The sequence below is a fragment of the Bidens hawaiensis genome, unplaced genomic scaffold (genome assembly GCF_021521415.1).
Source record: "Bidens hawaiensis isolate Kalapana, Puna unplaced genomic scaffold, B.hawaiensis_p1.1 tig00022149_1, whole genome shotgun sequence".
Taxonomy (NCBI): Eukaryota; Viridiplantae; Streptophyta; class Magnoliopsida; order Asterales; family Asteraceae; genus Bidens; species Bidens hawaiensis.
The window spans coordinates 111,973-127,508 of NW_027493430.1; the positions used below are offsets into that span (position 1 = coordinate 111,973).

General features: G+C 32.7%; 1 pseudogene across 1 annotated transcript; it reads left to right on the forward strand.

The window, feature by feature from the left end:
- Window positions 1–11,303: 11,303 nt before the first annotated feature.
- LOC143564704 (putative glutamine amidotransferase GAT1_2.1) lies at window positions 11,304–13,865 on the forward strand (annotated as a pseudogene). Its single transcript, XR_013140923.1, has 3 exons — window positions 11,304–11,403; window positions 12,831–13,558; window positions 13,653–13,865. The product of XR_013140923.1 is annotated as a putative glutamine amidotransferase GAT1_2.1 (transcript).
- Window positions 13,866–15,536: the final 1,671 nt, after the last annotated feature.

Consider the following 15,536-nt stretch of genomic DNA (forward strand, 5'->3'; position numbering starts at 1 on the left):
CTCTTTTATGTTGATTGTGATGATGTAGCACTAGCTAGCATTCCATTTCGATGTAGTTGTTTATTCTAGAAATTTATAAATAAATTCCAAGAAAGAAATTTTCATATAGTCAGTTTGGGAATTTTGACCAGAAGTCAAGATAAGTCAAACTGTGAGGTCAAGTTAGCTTAACCAAAGTTTGTTGTTTTCATGAGTATAATTCTTTTCATGATGCCGTAATAAGATATTATCGATTATTAATGCGTAATTTTAGTAATAAGAAGTATAAAATTTATCATTTAAGATAAGCATTTTTACCCTTAGTTCTTTGTAATAAAAAACTATAACAATGATAAATTTTATTAAACATGCTTAATCGATCAAGTAATGGTGATAAACTTGTCAACTAAACCTAAGCCCAAGATCCAGGGATGGCAATCGGTCGGTTATTGCTAACCCCAATCTCGTACCCGATTGTAAAATCCTGTCTCATACCCGGTTCAATACCCGTTGAGTACCGGGCATACTTCTTTTACCATAATAATTATTGTATATTTGTTATTTATTTATCAACTATTAAAAATTAAAAAATATGATACATTACATGCATATAAACGTTATAAAAAATAATAATAATATTCATAACGTATAAAATATCAATAATATCATTAAATACGTATCTCAAGAAAATTTCTTTTTCTTTTTTTTTTCCGTATAATGAACCTAATAAAATAAAACATTATTAGCCGAGGGTTAAGGGGAAATTAAAAAAAAAATTGGAGTTTGTGATTTGGGTATATAGTTTGGATAAACGGTATGTGGTTCCGGGCAATCGGATCGAGTATCACCTAACCCCATGCCCTTCTCAAGCTCGCAATAAATTAGTAAAACTAATCTCATTCCCGGCCCAATATCTATCGGGCTTTAGGTATACCCGTCCCGGATGCTTCGTTAGAAGGGTGGATGTGGTCGTTGAGGAGACATGTCTGGGAAGGAGTTGAACATGAACAATTGCATTCTTCTTCTTGATGATTAATCAGAGGTGGAATCTTAAAAAGTACAAATTCGTGGATCTAGGATTTCGACGCAGACGATGCCTTTTATGTCAGCTCCATTCGGAAACATATAAATTTTATGCTTTTACATCAAAGTACTCTACACATTGAAGTCAATATGTTCCTGTTAGTTAAAGTTAATATATTGGGGTGGCGAATTTCTTCTAATCGGATTCCTACCAAGGACATCAGGAGATTTCGAAATGATGTTTTTTTGGCACGATGAGAGTAGGGAGACCTTATTTTGAATGTCATTATTAATTACTCGTTTTGGTGGTTAAGTAATAGACGCTCATATCTATTTCCGTTTAAATATTGATTACATGACCTCTTCAACGGTGTCACAGAATCCTTGTTCTTTGTCCATCTTATGTCGTAGGTGGAATTGTTCATGCCTCATGAATGAATATATTACTAATAATCTCATTCCTATACGTAAATACTTCACACATGTATAAATAACACATATTTATTATTTATCAATTTTCCTAAACATCTAAAATGTCAAAGATGAAGAAATTGCTAGCCCTGATTGCACTTCATTTGTTGGTGGCGTTAATAATGGTCGATGCTACGCAGAGCATGGCAGTGATCACATGCGAACCCACGCAACTTATTTCTTGCTTGAAACCGATCATGAATGGAACACCACCTTCATCGAAGTGTTGTAGCAAGCTCAAGGAACAAAAGCCTTGCATGTGTGGTTACATTAACGATCCAAATTTTGCTAGGTATGTGGAGTCGCCTGCTACCAAGAAGGTTGCGAAAGCATGTCATGTCATTGTCCCTAAATGTAAATCATAAATGTCGTAACTACTTAAAGTTACACGCGGCCATTATTTGTATATATGTATTTAACATTGGATTTAAAAGGTAAATAACATGTACTACTTTCATAAAGAAACGCGATATAATTTTGCACACATTAGTTGAACTGTATAGGAGTACAGATGGTTGATTATACCACCCGGCATGCTAAATTTTTTTTATCAATAGGGGTATCATATATCTCTGATTCTTGTAGACGCACCCCTTAAATTATCATGGGAACACCAATAGGAGTGTATGTAAAGAAAATGCAATGCCAGTGGCTCGGTAAAAGCAGATCAAGGTAGCGGCGGACCAATTATTATTATTATTATTATTAATTATTATTATTATTATTTATTTTGGGAGGGGTGTGGATAGGGATTTTTACGTACATGTAACACTAAAGAAACAAAAATGTTAAGATACCCCCCCCCCCTTTCAAAAAAGGGGTTAGGTCTGCCCGGATCGAGACTTCATCAATGAGACGATGACAAGTCCTTTAGACTAGAACCCATGCTTAATGTATCTTGAACGATGATCTCATTTACATTTTATAAAACGTTTCTCCAGAATAAAATTGTACATGATAAACATGCTTTTAATGAGTTTTACTAGCTCCCCTCATAGTTTGATTACATCCATTACCAACCTTATAAGTTTAAAGAATATCAAACACCTCCCTTCTAGTCTCTAAAGACCTCTCTTTTTCTTATTTTTATTTCTTGTATTTTTCAAGTTGGTTTGACGTGACAACATTTGAGATTGTAAATGAAACAAGTGTTTAACGAATAATTTGTGAACCGTTTAACAATACATTCATCTATATTCAGTTGTTTATTGCTTATCAAATGAATGAACATGAACCAAATTTTAGGTCCATTTAGCCAGAAGTACAAAATGAAACAAATGTTTAACAAACATTTCCTAAACCCGTGGGGCAATACATTCATTTTTGTTCAATTGTTTGAATGAACACTAACCCAATTTTATGCTCGTTTAGCTAAGCGCGCAAAATAAAGCACACGTTTAACTAACAATTCATGGAACTATTCGGCGACCCGTTCATTTATGTTCACTTCTTTATCAAATTCATGAAGATGGAACCAAATTTCTCGTTCATTCATTTATTACTCATGTATGTTCCAATATTATATACACACACGTATAGTAAACACTTATTTTTATAAAATAGTTTCATCTAATTCAAAATGATCATTAGCAACATATAAGAAAACGGGTACTAATTATGTCATATTAAGTTATACGTTTTATGATAAATTATATTTTCTTTCGTGTATGTATATATGTTTGATTCCATCTTGAGTAACGAGTATAAAAATTTTCCTTTTAGTGTACAAATACAAGAAAAGAAAATCTAATCGTGTTCGCTTTTATTCATTTATCCATCAACATGTTCTTTCAGTTCAATTACACCCAGATAAATCAATAGGCAATTGCCACGAACTTACGGTTCTTTTTAGAAATTCTAAAAAATCGCCTTTGATGGAATATCAGGTATTCAGGTAATCAGGTTTAAAGTTTAAACGCTTATAAATACCATCAAAATTCGTTTTAAACTTTTAAAAGTATGATAAGAATGTAAGATGATATGAGATTAACAGATAAGTGTTAAGCCATCCATGGATGAATGTATATACTAATACTACTTGTAGCAATGTAGATGACAAAGAAAATGGAACTTTGGCTTGTGAATCAAGTATTTTAATTATTTTACTACCAGATTTCAATCTATAACATTTAAAAATAGCAACACGTGCATGGGGCGGATCAATCTTTTCGGAGGCTTAAAACGAAACGAGAATACAGGACTTTTCGAATTTTGATATTACAAAGAGCAGGGCCGTTTCTGAGAATACAGAAGAATACAAAGGCCCGGGACATAAAAAACAAAAGGCCCTAAAATACAAACTTAAAAGTTCTTATATAATTTAGATAAAGGTGATAATAATAATAAAACAAAACAAATTTTTTTTAGTAAAATGATCTATCTAAAACGTATGTATCTTAGCATTCTTCTCAATTCGTGTCTTTCTGTTTTCTATTATTCTCTTTTTACGTTTAAGACTATAGGATAAGTGTCTAAACACTTAGGAGGCATACTATAAAAAAACAAATGTTAACATAGCTAATTAACAAATAATAAAGCTAACATTAACAAAATAACAAACATAAGATTGTTTAACAGTAAATAATTAAAACATAAATTAGAGATTAAGAGTTAACTGAATAACTCTTAAGTGTGTTAACCGACTAACTGTTAACAATTAACGTGAACATATAACATTTGACGGTTAACAAAAAGCCTATTTGAAAATTGACATACAGAACAAGATTAAAATAAGACTAATAAGGTATAAGTATTAAATCTAATAACATGTAATAGCCAAATCAAGATGGTTGCCGCCTGCGGGAATGTCGTCGGATATCGGAACTCGGAAGTCAGATGGCGTTTTATTTTAGAATGCCGATGGTCTATGATTTGCTGTTGTGTTGGAACAAAACCATGTGGGATTGTTTTAACTCTATTGGGCCTAGTCCATAATATATATATATATATATATATATATATATAATTAAAAGTCCATGGGCCTTTAAAGGGGAGTGGGCCTGGGGATTGAGCCCTCCCCTTGGGCCGGGTCTGACAAAGAGCACAACTAATCAAGAATATGTTTGTCGTTTCAAATAACTTAAAGATAATTTACATCAGTTAGTATGCTTGTTTTTGTTTAACTTTGGTTTAAATTAGAGGTCTTATCCAACTGAGAGCATAAAGTCCTAACAACCGGGAGGGACAAAGAGGCTTACTTGCCTTATTTCAAAAATGGAAAACACATCTTTCTGGTGGGGGTACAGCCAAATCAAGATCCTTCTATAGTTGTGGACCGAGGAAGATTCGAGGGATTACGCGCTTTCATCCCCTTACAGCTGCCTTACAAGCCCTTCCACTGCCCTCACTCCCAATCGTCCCACTGTCTGCTAGTTTGGTTCGACTCGAACTTCTGTCATGTCAAGCTTCCTGACCTGCTTTGTACCAGCCGGTATTTTGGGTACTTCGGGGCGTCGACTTTAGTTTACCCAGCAGGCCCATCTCCGAGAATGCTAAAAAAAATTTAGGCCTCGTGCTAGATAAATTTTGGGCCTCTTTATAATATAAACTCATCAATTAAATATCAAAAAACCATAATACGAATTCAACTGTTTTAAAATAAAGTTGGCATATTCCTTAAAATAAACAAAACAAAACTAGTGTATCAAAACGATGAAACTTAAGCGAATTTTGAGGCTCTCCTAGCGTTTTGGGAAGCAAAGCTCTCGATCAAGTCTTTGTAGTCCATACTTTCTAATATTTCGTTTTCAATAGATATCATTGCCAATCCGTTGAGTCTTTCTTGCGACATTGTCGATCGTAAATAAGACTTCAACAACTTCAATTTTGAAAAGCTTCTTTATGCCGATGCCACCGTTACCGGAATTGTCAAAAGCACTTTATATGCATTTATAGCATTAGGGAAATGACCAAGCCGCTTGATATTATTTAAAGCATCAAAAGGGCTAACAATGTGATTCGGTAAAAATGTCTCAATTAGCTTCAACTCCAAATAAAGTTCATTAGCATCAACGTCCGATTCTTCTTTATATTTCAATGCATCTTCTTTTTACGTTTTTGGGCACCGGAGAGGTATTTATATTTAGGAACGGGAGGCATGATTTCTAGACAAAAAAAATTCACCATTTAGTATTACTAGAAAAAAAACCAAAAAATAACAAAACAATCAATCTGCTCATGAAACTAAAAAAAAAGACTCATGTTAGATAAATCAAAAAATAAAAAAAAATAAAAAATCCTCAAGTGATTAACGAAGTGTCTGGGCAATCATAAAAAGCCAATTTTGGGTCAAATATAATACAAAAATTGATTTTGTAAACATGATAGAATATTAGAAATTAATAAAATTATACCTTCCTCTTTCTAGTTAGAATCGATAAACCTAAAAGGCTAAAATCCAAATTGCAAATTCATATTTGCAAACATAAAAGTAGGTATCAATTAACAGAACTTAATAAAAATCAATAAATCATAGTATCATACGATTCATACCTTCGATTCGATTCGATTCCTACTTTCCCGTTGTCTAATCAGTAATCTCTGGTATATGATATAATTATCCTTCAGTTAGTTCGTGACGTTCGTCTACTTAGTATATACGGTGTTTTCTATTGGGCTTGGCATATTAAATAGGTTATGATAAAATTTAAAACCATTGGGCCCCTAAAGATTTGTGCCTCGTGCCATTGCACGGGCCGCACGGCCCAAAAACCGGGCCTGTTACCCAGGCCATGCATAACAAATAATATTATCAAAATATTTCAATTGGTAGATCAGTAGTGTCTATTACCTGCATAATGTTTTGTCCTCTCCTTATTTCCATTTTGGATAAGTTATTTAAACTTTATTCAATAAAAATGTTAGGTTTTAAATTGATGGTTGCGGCATATTCTTTCACAAATCCCTTCGAATACTTATTACAAAGTTTACTTGAGAATTTTCTATTCAAGTCATTTTTCTAACAAATAAATCTTGTAAGTTGTAAATTTATATTTTTTATGGAAATTAAACAATATATGCAAATATCAATGTTATGTAAGACTATAGTTTATTTTTCAAAATAAATCCAAACACAAAAGTAGTGTTCATAATAGTGTGCTTGTGAAAGAAAAATTGAGCATCAACACATTCTTAGAAAAAATAAAGAAATATCTAAACTATAATAAACTATTAAAATCGTCCAGCAGTTGGTTAAGGATGAGCGAGTGGCTCATTCGTTAATGCTTATCACCTCCGTTGTTTATGGCAGTATAGTATTGACAAAAAAATGGCTGGTTCGTTCATTAATGCTTATCATCTCTGAAGACGTTAATCTTGAATTTTAGAAGATAAAGATTAAAGGAGTTATAATTCTTGGTGAATTATTTATTGAGTTTTTATATTTAATTAGGAATACTATTAGGTTTATTTTTGTTAATGTATTTGGTTTCCTAGTTGGAGTCTAATTAGGAGTCTTGGTGAGCAAGTTAAAGTTTAAGTATAAATAGATGGTTAGGGGTATTGTAATTTGTGTGCTTGGTTTTATAATAATATAAAGAGTCGAACAAGTTGTTCAATCTCGTGTTTCCGTGTTCGATCAGTGGCCTGATTTCCAACAATTTCCGTCTATTCCATTTCCACATGTGTTCGATGGTTTTTAGGCTTTTGTGAATTACAAATTACTAGCTCGGCAAGTGTTTGAAAGTCCGTTATAATGTTAAACAAACTTTTTTAGTTAACTATTATGTGGTTTGACCATTTTATTTATTATAGTCCAAAAAGTTACTTTATATTTTGTCTAAGTTTCATTTTGTTCTGTTTTTCATTTATCATAACCCCATCAACTACTTTAATTAACCCTACCTATGTGTCTGGTACATGATGGATATTTTTGCAATTAACCAAAACCACACTTAACTCTAATATTAATAACTGTTAAGCAATAACAAAACAAGTAAAGGATAAAGGAAATTTTGGGCATTTTATCAAAAGAAAAATGTACTGCTTTCGATACTTAATTCGGGTTCGTAAAGTTTAAACTAAAAAGATATTTGACAAAGAATCATTCGTGTCCAAAGTTTTATTTTAATTTTCAGATTCAAAAGATTATTCCAATGCTCAATAGAGGATAACCATAAACTATACTTAAAGAATATTGTGTTTGGTTGGGTTGTTAATGTGTGTTTGGTTGGGTTGTTAATGGGTATGAAAGTATTCTAATGAATAGTTGAATAGAAGTAGTCTTGTAAATATTGAAAAATATGATAAGATAACACGGGATCAGATAAGTGATAAGCCATGCATGAATGTATATGATTTGGCTTAGGGGTGTACACGGACCGGACGGACACGGACGAGACCTTGTCCGTGTTCGTCCGTTAAGCTTTTGACGGACAAACGGACGGTTCACGAACACTCTACCGAACAAAAATTCACGTCCATGTTTGTCCATTAAGAAATTGAGTTTGTCCATGTCCGTCCGTGTCCGTCCGTTAATATTGTAAACGGATGTTAACGAACACTAATGGACAAATGGACACTAGTGGACAAAGAAACACATGAACATTAATAGACACTAATGAACATTAATGGACAAACAAACATATGAACATTAATGGACACTAATAGGCAACGAACACTAATGATGTCATTAATTAAAAACAAACATACACAAACCTATCCGTATGGACGTTAACGGCCAGACATTACTGGACGTAATCGAACGGACGTTACCGGACGTTCACGGACACTATTGAACGGACATGACATTTGTTCGTGTTCGTCCATTAAGCTTACCGGACGAAATTTTTGTGTCCATGTCCGGTTCATTTATTAAATGGACAAACACAAACGAAATTCTTGCCGAACGGACGACCGGACGTCTATCAGACGTCTAGTTCGCTTACAGACCTAATTTGGCTTGTGAATTTAATATATTAATTATATATTTTAAAATAACATCGCACAATAATTAAAATTATCAAAACATTTTAGTAGGTCGATTAGTGGCGTCTATTACCTAAACAATGCTTTGTCCTCTCTTTAAAGTCATGTTGGATAAGTTATTTCATTTATACAATATAAATGTTAGGTTTTAAGGTAATGGATGCGGCATATTCTTTCAAACATCTAGGGGTGTTCATCAGATCGGATAACGGATTATTCGGGTTATTTGGGTTTGAAAATTTTTGGACCCTATCCGAAATCCGATCCGATCCGAATTAGGAATATTCCTATCCGATCCGAATCTATCTGAATTCAATTCGGATCGGATTCGGATATATCCGAATAATCCGATATTATCCAAATAATCCGAAATAAACCTAAAAAATTTTCATATTTTTTTGTTCATAACATTTAATAGTTTAGAATTACAATAAATATATAAACCGGAAAATACGAATTACTCTTAACACAAATTTTAAGTTTAAACTTCAAATAATAGCACAATAAATATACAAAACCGGAAAATAGCACTAAAAACATGTTTTTTATTCGGATTAAACGGATATCCGAATAATCCGAACAATCCGAATTTTGTATACTTCCATATCCGAATCCGATCCGAATCCAAATTAGTTATTTGGATATTCGGATTGATCCAATCCGAATATCCGAATAAGAATTCGAATCGGTTTATTTGGGTTTCGATTTCGGTTCAAATTTCGGTTTTTTCCGGATTTCGGATTTTTTGAACACCCCTACAAACATCCATTCAGATGCTTAATGGCACTCGTATGTATTACCTATGCATTGTTCAATCTTTATTGCCATTTCATTTCTATCCTCAAGTACCCATAAATCATAAAATCATTGGTAACACATACCCACAAGTACCTTAAAACTTTTTGTATTTTTATTTATTTCTCCAAGTACAATAAATGTAAAAAATGAATCAATAAATCAATTTTATGTGGCAAACCTTTGCCATGAAATAAAGCCATATAACCTACCCACAGGAGTGACGGCGGTGTTGCAATGTGATTTGAAAGTCATATGCCCTGCCTATATTGATGTCCCGTCTTCTCTTACAAAGTTTACTTGAAATAATTTGTAAAAGACACACATGACAATTTTCATTCAAGTCATATTTCTGACAAACAATTCTTAAGTTGTAGTTTTCATGAATGCTAAACAATATGTGCATCGTGTATATAGTTGTAAGACTAGTTTATTTTTCACGATAAATCCAAACACCAAAAATTGTGTTCGTAATATGGGCATATGAATGTGAAAGGAAAATTGAACATCCAATAATTTCTATTAAAATATATCAAAGTCGAGCTACAAATATGGTAGGTTTTCTCTGATGATGATGAATTGAATATAATAGGGGGAGTAAGTGGTCTATTAGTAAAAAAAAGACTTTTAACTTATTAACTTATTGATGTAAATTAAAATATAAAATGAATTATAAAGATGGGTCTTAACCGTTTGAATTCACATTGGATGAAGTATGATCAAAAGTGTGTTTGGAACAATGTGTCCAATAAGCAAATGAGTTCACCAAAATATCACTTTCGGTGTAATGTGTCCAATAAGCAAATGAGTTCACCAAAATATCACTTTCGGTGTGAAACATTTAATCGTAGCAACCGAATTAAAGTCAAAATTAATGGATAAACGTTATTTGTTTCTTTGTTATCTATTTTTAAACGTCTTCCATGTTCCAAATAATTCTTTTTAAATATTTTCAATGGTTCTTTATATAATTTTATCGACAAACTCACACACCTTGACATATTCATAATTTTACATCATTTCTCTCACCATGAACTTGAACCCTTATCTTTGAAGCTCATCTTATCACAACACCTTAATAACATTATGCTTCAAGCTCTTTGTTATCACAACACATATATATCTTGTAACTTATATACCGAAAGTTGATTAAAGAATCATAAAAATTAAAGTGCAAAATAAAAATTAATGTTTATTAAGTAAGAAAGAAATGGGAATAAAACAAAAGCAAACATGACATGTTTAAATGATTTCACAATTTAAAACCGAATCATGAATACCGTTAGACATTATTGCTAAAAGAGAATAGAAAATCAATTCAAAATTTAACATTTTAACCTTGATATAGAAACCCTTCATTGCTACTTTGAAAGAAAATCATTCAAATGGCCGTGATTATTTTAAAATTTATTAGTTTTAAATTGATTGATGATTTTTGAAAATATAATTTGTATGCATTCTCCCATTTGTAATACCCTAATCAGTAAACACACAATCTTTCACACAAAAATATTCTGATTGTAGCAATCAAGTTTTCCTTTTCTTTTCAAGACAAATGTGATTAGCTTTAATTAAATTGTGTTCTAGTTGAATTCATAGTTACACTAACTGATACGTTTGTAACGTCAAATTACGCCGGACGTTATTACTTTATAATTATACTTTTAATCATACTTTTAACGAATATTTTGAATAATTAAAGGTAATAAGATTAGAATCAGTTATGAATAAACATATTAATCTTTATCCATAACTAACTCTATTTTCACCTCATTCAAAATATCTGTCAAAAGAAAAAAAATCAAAACGTAACATCTATCTATTTCCGAAACGCCATCTAACTCATTTAATATACAGATATCATCTTCTAATAAACTACTGTAGTTTCTAAAAATAAACGTGACATAACACAATGGGTAAAAATAGCAAAGGATAAAACCTCCACCAGTGGTATATTTAGCCATAATAATAATAATAATATCTAAATTAAGACCGTAGCCACGTCAGCATGGGTCACCGCCCAGCTCTCAGTCACGTGTATGAGTCCCTATATAAACCAACCAACCAACCAACCAACCAACCTCGCATTGTCACCCATTAATCGCACCTCATACACCGCCATGTCAACCTCCGATCTCGCCGTCATCTTGCCACGTGTCATCATCGTTTCTCGCCGGAGTCTTCGCAAGAACAAGTTCGTCGATTTTGTTGGTATGTTTCTTCATTAATATCACATGGGTTTTTAATTTTTGTATTTATAAATTATAATCGTCATTTTGCATGATTTATGATGATAAGTCACCTTTAACGATGGATTCTGTGTTTAATCACATGGGTTTTGAATCTTTTTCTTTATGATCGTCATTTTGCATGACTTATGTTGATAAATTAACCATTTTTAACGAATAAGTTTCACCCGGATTGATGGGTTTTGTGTTTAATCGTTGGTTTATTGTTGCACGTAATGTGTTTGTGAAAATGCCTCAGAGAGATTTGTTTTGATTAATGGGTTAATACTAATTGAGGGTAATAGTTATTAATATGGGTAATTCCGTCAATTAACAGGTGAATATTTTTCAGTTTTTCTTTATCATCTTGATTTACGATTGTGTGTTTAATTGTTAATTCATTATTGCACGTAATGTGTTTGTGAAATTAGAGCGGCAGAACCAGGGATTTTTTGGTGCACGATGGGTCCGTTGGTCATTCGATTTATATAAATAAAATGCAATCTCACTATTATAATTATAACAGCCGTGCATCATCAACATTCAACAAAACACAAAGTTATTTTGGATTAAAAGAAGAGATATTACATACTACAAAGTCATTTTAAATAATTGTGGGTTTTTTATACATTATATATGGGTTCTTTTTTTATTGGCTTATTTATAATGTTTGTTAGTAACTTCTATAGTTTTTTAAATACTTTTTATATTTTATAACAAAAATTTTCATTACTTAAAGTAAAATTTTATATAGCCCTGCTTGCGGTGCGCACATACGATGTATATATGTGTGAACCCTCGGGTGGGCAAAAGTGAAATTGCACTAATTTTGACGTTATTTTACTAATCTCGTGAAAATAACGTTAAAAGTGACGGACGGTTAATCAGGCATCATATAGTGGCGTTGATAGCTGAAAGATAAGGGTACATGCACCGATCAGCCGGTGTCCCGATGATTGAGTGCTATGTGCCTTATGTCCAAGGCTTGATGCAAAACTACTATCGAGCCGGGGGTCTCACCGGAAGCAGCCTCTCTATCCCTATGGGGTAGAGGTAAGGCTGCCTACATCTTACCCTCCTCAGACCCTACCATAGCTTTGCTATTGGTGGGATATACTGAGTACGATGATGATGATGATGATGATGATGAAAGTAAAATTTTATAATTAATGGGTTCGAATATTTTCAAAATGATATTTGGTTCGCTCGCTGAAAAAGAATGGATTATCTCGTTAATTCAATGCTATATTTATATATAAACCGAAAAAAGACATGGTTCGGACAAACCTGGTGACCCATGTGTCCCTCCGCCGCTGTGTGAAAATGCCTGAGAGAGATTTGTTTTGATTAATGGGTTAATAATATTAATTAAGGGTAATAATTGATATCGGAATTTTGGTCGATTAACAGGTGAATATCATCTTGATCTTATTGTGGGATATGGAGCTGTGCCGGTGATTGTACCGCGGGTGTCCGGAGTTCATACGTTGTTGCACAGTTTCGAGCCGATCCATGGAGTCTTGTTATGCGAAGGGGAGGATATCGACCCGTCGCTCTACGAGGCCGAAGAAACCGATTCTTCTAATGAAGAGTTAGAAGAAATCCGGCGGTTGCATGTTAGTGATACTGCCATCGATAAAGAAAAAGATACCATAGAGCTTTTGCTAGCTTGAATTTGTCTCGAAAGAAATATACCTTATTTGGGAATATGCAGGGGTTCACAAGTCTTGAATGTAGCATGTGGTGGTACATTGTACCAAGATATTGGAAAAGAGTTAACTAAATCTTGTCCAGAAAATAAGAAAGTGGTGCATATGGATTATGATAACTATGATGGCCACCAACATGCGGTTAAGATTGTTGAGGAAACCCCTTTGCATCAGTGGTTTAATGATTCTTTAGAAAATGATATGCAGATTCAGGTTAATAGCTATCATCACCAAGGAGTTAAGAGGCTGGCACACCGGTTCAAGCCCATGGCTTTTGCACCGGATGGGTTGGTTGAAGGGTTTTATGACCCGGATGCTTATAATCCAGAAGAGGGTAAGTTTATCATGGGGTTGCAGTTTCATCCTGAGCGAAGGAGGAAACCGAATTCGGATGATTTTGATTATCCTGGATGTACTGCTGCTTATAGGGTAATCACTAATCACCATTCTTTCATAAAATCCTTTCAAAAAAATTAGTTTATATTATTTTATTAGATAATATTTATTCATATTGTGGTTGCAGGAATTCGTGAAGGCGGTTGTGGCATATCAAAAGAAGCTCAACTGTGCTACAAAAGTGCCGAAATCTTTGATACTTGATAAAGAATTGGAGCAAAAGCGAAATGTTATCGTTCGCAGCTTCTCGCTTGCGAGAAACCTGTATTCAGGAGGTCATAATATTCATCAACTTAAAGATTCTGATCTCAAACCAGGAGCCGAGTTTCTTGAGGTATGATTATTGATTAATGATTCAACCGATGAACCGAACAATAATAGATTATTTTTAACTTTTTTATTCAAGTAGTGATGTAATGTTTGCATTGGTTACAGTCAAATATAGCATTGAGTTTGCAGCAAGAGAACAGGTTGATGCAGATGGGCGCGACGGTGCGGAATGCGTCTTCATACATGGAGAGATTGAAGTTAAATGCAAAAAGAGAGAAATTGGCAAGAGTTGTGATGGGTAAGATGACAACGGAACAGTTGTCTGAATTAAACATGTTCTATCACATGATGAGTCAAATATGTGCTGATACATTGGAAAAGAAGAGGCTTCAAGATGTTAATGTTGATCTGTTATGATTAGCTTATGTTGCAGTTAATTGTAGGTCTAAAAGTGTTTGATAATGTGATGATCTTTGCTTTTTATTTATAAAGAATCACATGAAATGTTAATGAGATTGGGAAAAATAGGCCCATCTTTTGCTTTTTTTTTTTAATAACTTGTGACTACTTCTGGTGATTATGTAGTGATGCATCACATCTTCATGATCTCTTGCATCTATCATCCATGTGTCTATGTTGTACCTACTTGTTTTTATTGTTGCAAATGGGCTTGTGGTTGGAATCTTCTTGGGGTCCTGTGGTGTTTATTGTCTTTTAATGTGCAATACTTAGGTTTGCTTTGACTTGTTAAGAGTCAATTTATTCAACAGTAGTTGTCTTAACTCTTAACTTGCTTCTTGGTTAATAAAATTTGAATTGAGGAATTTATGGAATTGAAATTGGCAAATAAATTAGAATTAGAATTAATGCCAACAAGTATTATCATCTAAAGAAATTTAACGATCCTCTTACAGTGTACACAGTTATTTTAAATGTGAAAGAAATCAGAAATCAACCAAAGTAAATGAAATCATGAACCACTTGCTGTCGACTCGTTATGTGTCTCTCCACAGTGGCGGACCCAAAAATATTTTTTATGGGGGTCGGAAAACTTTAGTGCCCGGATGTCTATTAAGAAGGATTTACTGTTGTGCCGGGTCAATAGAAATAATTTCTCATTAAGTTGGGTAATTGTATTTTAATAATTTAAGTTTATTATTACTTTCATTGTATTTTAGATTTCATGAAATTTCAATGCTTGGTTTGAGTATTTTACTAATGAAAATAAGTTCTAGTTAAATAAAATTCTAACAAATGATATAAAACTTATATATTGGAAAATCTAATATAATGATAAAAAACTGTGAAAACTAAAAATATGATTATTACATTATAAAATTCATACACTAATTTAACAAATTACTAAAACTAATAAAGAATAAAAGAAATAAAGACTTTTGACAACTTGAATACATGCCCAAAGTCGTTTTTGAGATTTTGAGTGTTCGAGACAATTATGAAAAACGGACCTTATATAATAATTTTCTTTTCATAAGATCGATGATAATTCCATTATTATATTTGAACTATTTAGATAATTTTTAGACCATTTATATGAACCTAGGCAGTGCCGTTGTAAATTTTTTTTCTGAAGCCATTGTAAATTATCTTGTTTTCAACACTTGCACATATATATTTTGTATAATTTGAGTTATTCTGGTAACGTATATTTTTAAAGAAACATGTTTACATAATGTAAGTTATATTTTAGTTATAGTTGTATATATTTTAAACCTTGTGG